Raw genomic sequence first — 6,689 nt, 5'->3', positions numbered from 1 at the left:
CTTTAATTTGCTGTCTTTATGTATTTGTAAAATAGATCAACAGCAACGTGTGCAAGATTCTGGGCATCAAAAGAAGCCTGTGCGCCCCATATCATCCACAGACCAATGGACTGGTGGAGAAGATGAATGGGACGATCCAGAGGTAGGCCTATATCTATTTCAACATTTTATTCATATCACTCTGGAATATGTCTTGTATAAAAAATTGTTTCTTTGCAGGGCACTGGCCAAACTGGTCAATGACAGGCCAGATGTGTGGGACCAGCATTTAGATGCTGTAATGTTTGGCCTGCGAACAAAGCGGCAAGTTACAACAAAGTTCTCACCTTTCTATTTAATGTTCGGGAGAGAGGCAAGGTATCCCTCCGAGATCCCAGAGGATTACATGGTAAAATGAATTGCACATATTGGAGAAAATATTTATAGGTGTACAGAACAGAAAATTGAATTTGAGCCATGTGGGCCTTAACAGTAGTGTAATAACTCATCTATCAGACAATGTAGCCCAAACTTTGTGCATTATACATCAGCCTGTTCACGATGTATCAGCCACTGATAATGGATTCGTTATCCCTCAATCAGACGTCTGAGACCCGCACACACACAGCGAGCTCGGTCTCGCCCCAAACATTGAATATCCCACCCACTCAATAATGACCAATGAGATTTGCTTTCCTTACTTGGGTAAACTTGTGTGGGAATTCATGAAAATTCTACATACCAAAAAGGACAAAGTGCCATTTCTGTACACCTTTAATAGCTTTTAACTAAGAGCAATGTAGTGCTTTAACAGGGATTTGATTTAATTGCTGTTTAATTTGATTTTTATTTCATTTGAAAGGTGGATAGCAGTGTGGAGGACAACCTCTCTGTTGAGGAAGTCACAAAAAACATCCTTAAACTGGATGATGCACTTCAAAGTGCCATCCAAAACATCAGCAACAGCCCCAAACCCAGGAAGACTAAAAAAGTGCTATCAACCTTCAGGTTGGCATGAAGGTGCTAAGAATGAATGTGAGGAGCCAGCAGAGGAAAGGAGGAAAATTAGAGGCACATTATCTTGGGCCCTACACAATTTCTTCCATCACTGGCAAAAGTGTGGATCTTGTCGACCCAAGTGGGACTACTATCCCCAAAATTAATATGGATCACCTTGTCCCTTATACTGAGGGTAAAGACAGAGTTCCACACAAACTCTCCACCGGTCCCACAGCAGCTCCAGCTTCCACTGCAGGTCCCACAGCAGCTCCAGCTTCCACTGCAGGTCCCACAGCAGCTCCCGCTTCCACTGCAGGTCCCACAGCAGCTCCAGCTTCCACTGCAGGTCCCACAGCAGGTCCCACAGCAGCTCCAGCTTCCACTGCAGGTCCCACAGCAGGTCCCACAGCAGCTCCAGCTTCCACTGCAGGTCCCACAGCAGCTCCAGCTTCCACTGCTGGTCCCACAGCAGCTCCAGCTTCCACTGCAGGTCCCACAGCAGCTCCAGCTTCCACTGCAGGTCCCACAGCAGGTCCCACAGCAGCTCCAGCTTCCACTGCTGGTCCCACAGCAGGTCCCACAGCAGCTCCAGCTTCCACTGCTGGTCCCACAGCAGCTCCAGCTTCCACCGGCCCCCAAGTTGCTGCAGCTTCCTCTGTTTTGCCAGCTGCAGCATCCAGTGATGGGCGAAGGACCACAGCCATTTCAGGTTATATAAACCTCCCCTGCACGTACTCCACAGTGCACACCCCTATCAGCAAGCATATGTTTTCTCATAGACAAACAGACTATAGCATTTCAAATGTATTTTTGTACTGACAGAATTACATTATTACAACTTTAAATTTGTCTTTTCCAGATGTGAGAGATGCATGGGGGGGGGGGAGAACCATACGTCCTGCTCTCCAAAGTGGGTCCCTATAAGATATTTTACCATGATATCTTTAACACGGGTCTTCAAATGGAGTTTGAGAGTGAGGTGAAGTTTTAACGCTTTTTTATTTTACATTGATTTCCTATTTTAAATACATTCAGGTAGATACATGCATCTCTTTTTTATATTTTTCTCTGCAAAAAGAGGTTTAACTTTTTTTAAATTACAGGTTATAAATGCATATCTCACAAAACTTGTGGAGAGGTATAACCAAAACAACACCACAAGGGCATTTGCCATTGACACATTTGAAATGACACGGATTTGGAAGGATAAGAAACGTAAAATTAAGGTAATAAAATATATTCTCTCATGTTTTTGTACTAATAAATACAACAGAATAAAAAAATATCACAAGACATCTTTTGTGTATTATCTTATGTTACAGATCATCCCACAGCATTACGAATTCATTTTGGGCGTGGTTAATCAGGCACATCACTGGATGCTGGTGGTAAGTTCACAACACATTTTGTGTGTGTGTGTGCGTGGGTGCACATGTGGGGGTGTGCATGCATGTGTGTGTATCACTACACAGGTATTGTTATGGCATTGAATTTGTATCTTGTAGGTAATCTTACCAGCCAAAAAGATGAGCCTGTTTCTGGACCCACTTGGGGGAAAAAAAAATGCGGCCAATCAGTGCAAGGATGTCACAAGGTAATATTTTAAGCAGTCATTTGTTGTCACGTATTTTGTAGTTCATAAATGTGCCATTTCAAATCATGTGTATTTGTGGTAGATCATTCATGAGACAAAGGGGGTTAAATCCTTCAAGGTGGGCGTGTGAAACAAGGACCCACTCCATTCAGAAAGATGCCACGTCTTGTGGGGCTTTTGCATTGAAGGTATATTCTAACATCAGGAATATTATTCATCATTGCTCTGAACCTTGCTTAGCTGTTTGTTGTAACACACAAGCATGTTTGGTAAATATGGACACTGACATTATTTTACTTGATATGTAAGAGATGTGTAAGATAGGAGAAAGAAAGTGAAATATGTTTTTTGGGGGGATTTACTGTTAAGTGTTACTTACACAAACATTAATGTGATTGTCTATTTTGCAAATTTGATGATGTTCAAATATAATACAGAAATACATTGTTGCATCTATTATTTACAGTTTGCTGAATGCATCTTGGATGGGTTGCCTCTGGTGTTTGACACTTCACCATCCAGTGTCAACAATATAAGAGAGGAAATAGCGGTCTATCTTCTTATGAATACAGGTGTGTTTTTTAAATCTTACTTTCTAATTCTAATACCGCTACTCTGACAAACATGACTGACTGACCCCTTTTTCTTTTTATTGCAAGATGACCTGACAGACCTCTGTCATTTCTGTGGGGAGCACACAGGGGACACTTCGTGGGTAAGTGTTTTACCCATCCTTCCTAAATTTGGCTTTGATTAAAAAATGATTAAATATCACAATTTCCAAACAATATAATCATCACTCATTTTGTTTTTTGTTTTTTTTAGATCGGGTGTGAGGTGTGTCCAAGATGGTACCACAAAAGCTGTGTGAAATACCCCAAAAAGGGAAGGAGACCATATGTGTGTGAAGCATGCCAGTAGTGTGGGTGTGTGTGTGCGTGGCAGTGTGGAAGGGAGAGTGGATGTCTGTCATACATTTGGCTGTTTGCCTGAACAACTGTCCATAATAAATATATTTGTTCTCAAAATTCATGAATTCTATCATAATTTAAAGCAAGTTGACACTTTCAACATCTTGTTCTTAAAATAGTAAGATGTCAAATGAGGTCTTGTCATTGTGATATTAGAGGCATGAATGAGTCTTTGGCAAGCAAAAAGGCCGATTTTTACATTATTATGGCCCTTTACTTATTTTTTAAGTGGTATAAAGCACTGGTTGGAGTCTAGTCTTGCAGATGTCACTCTGATGTGTTATATAAAGTCATTGTGGGACAAAATATTCATGTACATACAACATCAGAGGCATGAATCAGTTTTTGGCAAGTGAAATAAGCTGATTTTTACATTATTATGGCCCTTTACTTATTTCTTAAGTGGCATAAAGCACTGATTGGAGTCAAGTCTTGCAAATGTCTCTCTGATGTGTTATATAAAGTCATTTTGGGCCAAAATATTCATGTACATACAACACCAGAGGCATGAATCAGTTTTTGGCAAGTGAAATAAGCTGATTTTTACATTATTATGGCCCTTTACTTATTTCTTAAGTGGTATAAAGCACTGGTTGGAGTCAAGTCTTGCAAATGTCACTCTGATGTGTTATATAAAGTCATTTTGGGGCAAAATATTCATGTACATACAACATCAGAGGCATGAATCAGTTTTTGGCAAGTGAAATAAGCTGATTTTTACATTGTAATTTCCCTTTTCTCATTTTTAAGGGGTAAAAAAATACTGGTTGGAGACAAATCCTGTAAATATTACTGTGTTGTGTTATATAATGTCATTTTAGGTCAAAATATCCACCTATGTACAATACCAGAGGCATCAATCATGTTTTGGCAAGCAAAATAAGCTGATTTTCACATTGTAATGTCCTTTTTCTCATATTTCAAACCGTACAAAGCACTGTGTGGGGTCAATTTTTCTGCTGAGGGATCTAATGTAATGTTGGTGCAGAAAAAAGACTCTCCCTCGGCGACACATATCTTTATTAGCACAAATACACGGCAGATTGAAATCACCAACTAGCCTATTGCACAGCGATATAAGGCAAGTAGACGTACAGGAGGCTATAAAACGCAAACACAAATAATCACCGTTAGATGATTATAAACAAACTGGTTGCGCTTCGCTGCGCTTTTCAACTGTGACGGCTGTGCGTGCGCGCTCCCGTGTATCGGAAATCAGTTTCTGGCAAAAATCACATTTTGGCACAACACCGGCTTCAGGTCGATTTTATGCTAACAAACAGTCGCATAATTAATGTGGCAATTTCAAGCCGGCACTCCTCATGCAGTTATTAGCCAGATTATGCGAATCGTTTCAGTTGTAGCTGCAGGCTACTTGAGGTAGCTGCTACTTGTTCTGTATGCAAAGCGAGCTGCTGCAACTAGCTGCTAGCATTCAGTAGCACGTTGTGAGGCATCTGACAAATTTAAAACGTTGGTCAGAAAACGCCTATTTCTCAAATCTGTGGGGTGATTAGGATGACTACTTAACCACATAAAATAAAATAAAAATCGCCGCGGTCCGGCCACATATCCCGCGGAGGCTTGCATTTCGGTGGATAGCTCGCAAAGCATTATGGGGCGGTTGAGTATGACTAGTGTGGTCACCGCCATAGATATATACAAACACTAGATGGCTCATGAGCGCTGTCAGCCTATGGGGAGCAACGTCGCCACATGGCGGCCATCTTGGGACAGGGCTGCTCGATCACTCATAACATTAAAGTCAATGGAGCATGGATTTTAAAATCACTGTAGATTGCTCAATTTTCAACCGATTTTACAACAGCTTGGTTTGTTATAAACGTCAGAGATGTACTTGTTTTACTGCTTACATAAGAATAATTAAAACCATTGAATTCATATAATAATGAACACAGATATCAGCTTTTTTCAGCATAAATGGATGTAAATGTAATTTTAATATTTAACATTGCACTTTTTTATTACTATCAGCTTTCTAATGCACAGATAAAAACAAAGCTCAACCAAAATCAATGCACAACAAAAAGAGATGATGTCTTTTCTTTTCATGAACCCGGTGCCTACATTACCCACAATGCATTTCGGCTGCAGGCTAACTAATCCAGGCATAGATGTATACAAACAATAAGTCTAAGGTCTCAATCAAAGTCTCTTAACAAGCAAATAAATACAACCACAACCACAAAGAATGTAATTTCGCCTAAAGATTAGGTTCTCAAAAAACGTTGGTCTCAGGAAAACCTAATAATTGAAAATCAGATTGTGAGTAACACCATCTTCAATGTGAGTAGCCAGGCAGAAAAGACACACAACTATGCCGCATTTTTCAAAACGAAAAGCTGCGATTTCGGAATTGAGCCTGAATCATAGCCACGTTAATAAGGTTTGTAATAAACTAAACCGTTTGTAAATCAATCAAGAATTGAGCGAGTTATGAGTGTTAAAGTGAGGAAATCATCCACCTTACCATTGACTACAGTACAGTGCGCCAGAGCAGTCCCCTGTCCTAAGATGGCCGCCAAGTGACGACGCCGCCGACTCCGTCTCGAGACATCTAGCGTTTGTATATATCTATGGTCACCGCGCATACTTAAAATTTTTCCGGATATAGTATACATCCGGGTATTTCTCGCGCACTCAATCTATTCGTACTATCCAATGTGAACGCACTACATACTTATTTTGACGTCACATTTAGTATGAGTAGTACGTGAGTATGCGATTTCGGACACAGCCATACAGTCTATGTTATTTACTCTCTGAGGATCGCTTCCGCTATTTTGCGACAGTCATTGGCTCAGCTGTTGAAACGCGTTTCACCATCTAATAACACAATTTGTGATTGGACGAGAGCATCAAATGGTCTGCCACCGTCTAACAAGCGCCACTTCCAAAACAGTTAATAGCTATTTAGATATATGAGAAATAAGTGGATAAAACGTACAACTATCACTTTGTAATGTTCCTGAAGTGTTCAAACATTACACAGTGTTTCCCTGATGGATTACTTTTCTCCTCGATGGATTCTAAAACATGTCACGGCTCGTAACTGCTGAACGCCGCTCAAGTCTGGACAGAAAGTAAGTCTACTATTACACACGTAAAGTTCCCTCTAAGAGATT

The 6,689-nt window shown here is 40.5% G+C and overlaps 1 long non-coding RNA gene across 1 annotated transcript; it reads left to right on the top strand.

Moving 5' to 3' along the window:
* The first annotated feature begins 2,488 nt into the window (after positions 1–2,488).
* LOC127536557 (uncharacterized) lies at positions 2,489–3,734 on the top strand. Its single transcript, XR_007945592.1, has 5 exons — positions 2,489–2,572; positions 2,655–2,760; positions 3,039–3,144; positions 3,232–3,287; positions 3,398–3,734. It is a non-coding gene; the product is annotated as an uncharacterized LOC127536557 (long non-coding RNA).
* Positions 3,735–6,689: the final 2,955 nt, after the last annotated feature.

This window comes from Acanthochromis polyacanthus, chromosome 12 (genome assembly GCF_021347895.1).
Source record: "Acanthochromis polyacanthus isolate Apoly-LR-REF ecotype Palm Island chromosome 12, KAUST_Apoly_ChrSc, whole genome shotgun sequence".
NCBI lineage: Eukaryota > Metazoa > Chordata > Actinopteri > Pomacentridae > Acanthochromis > Acanthochromis polyacanthus.
The sequence above is the reverse complement of the archived record's forward strand: the minus strand, read 5'-3'. Positions and strand labels throughout refer to the sequence as shown.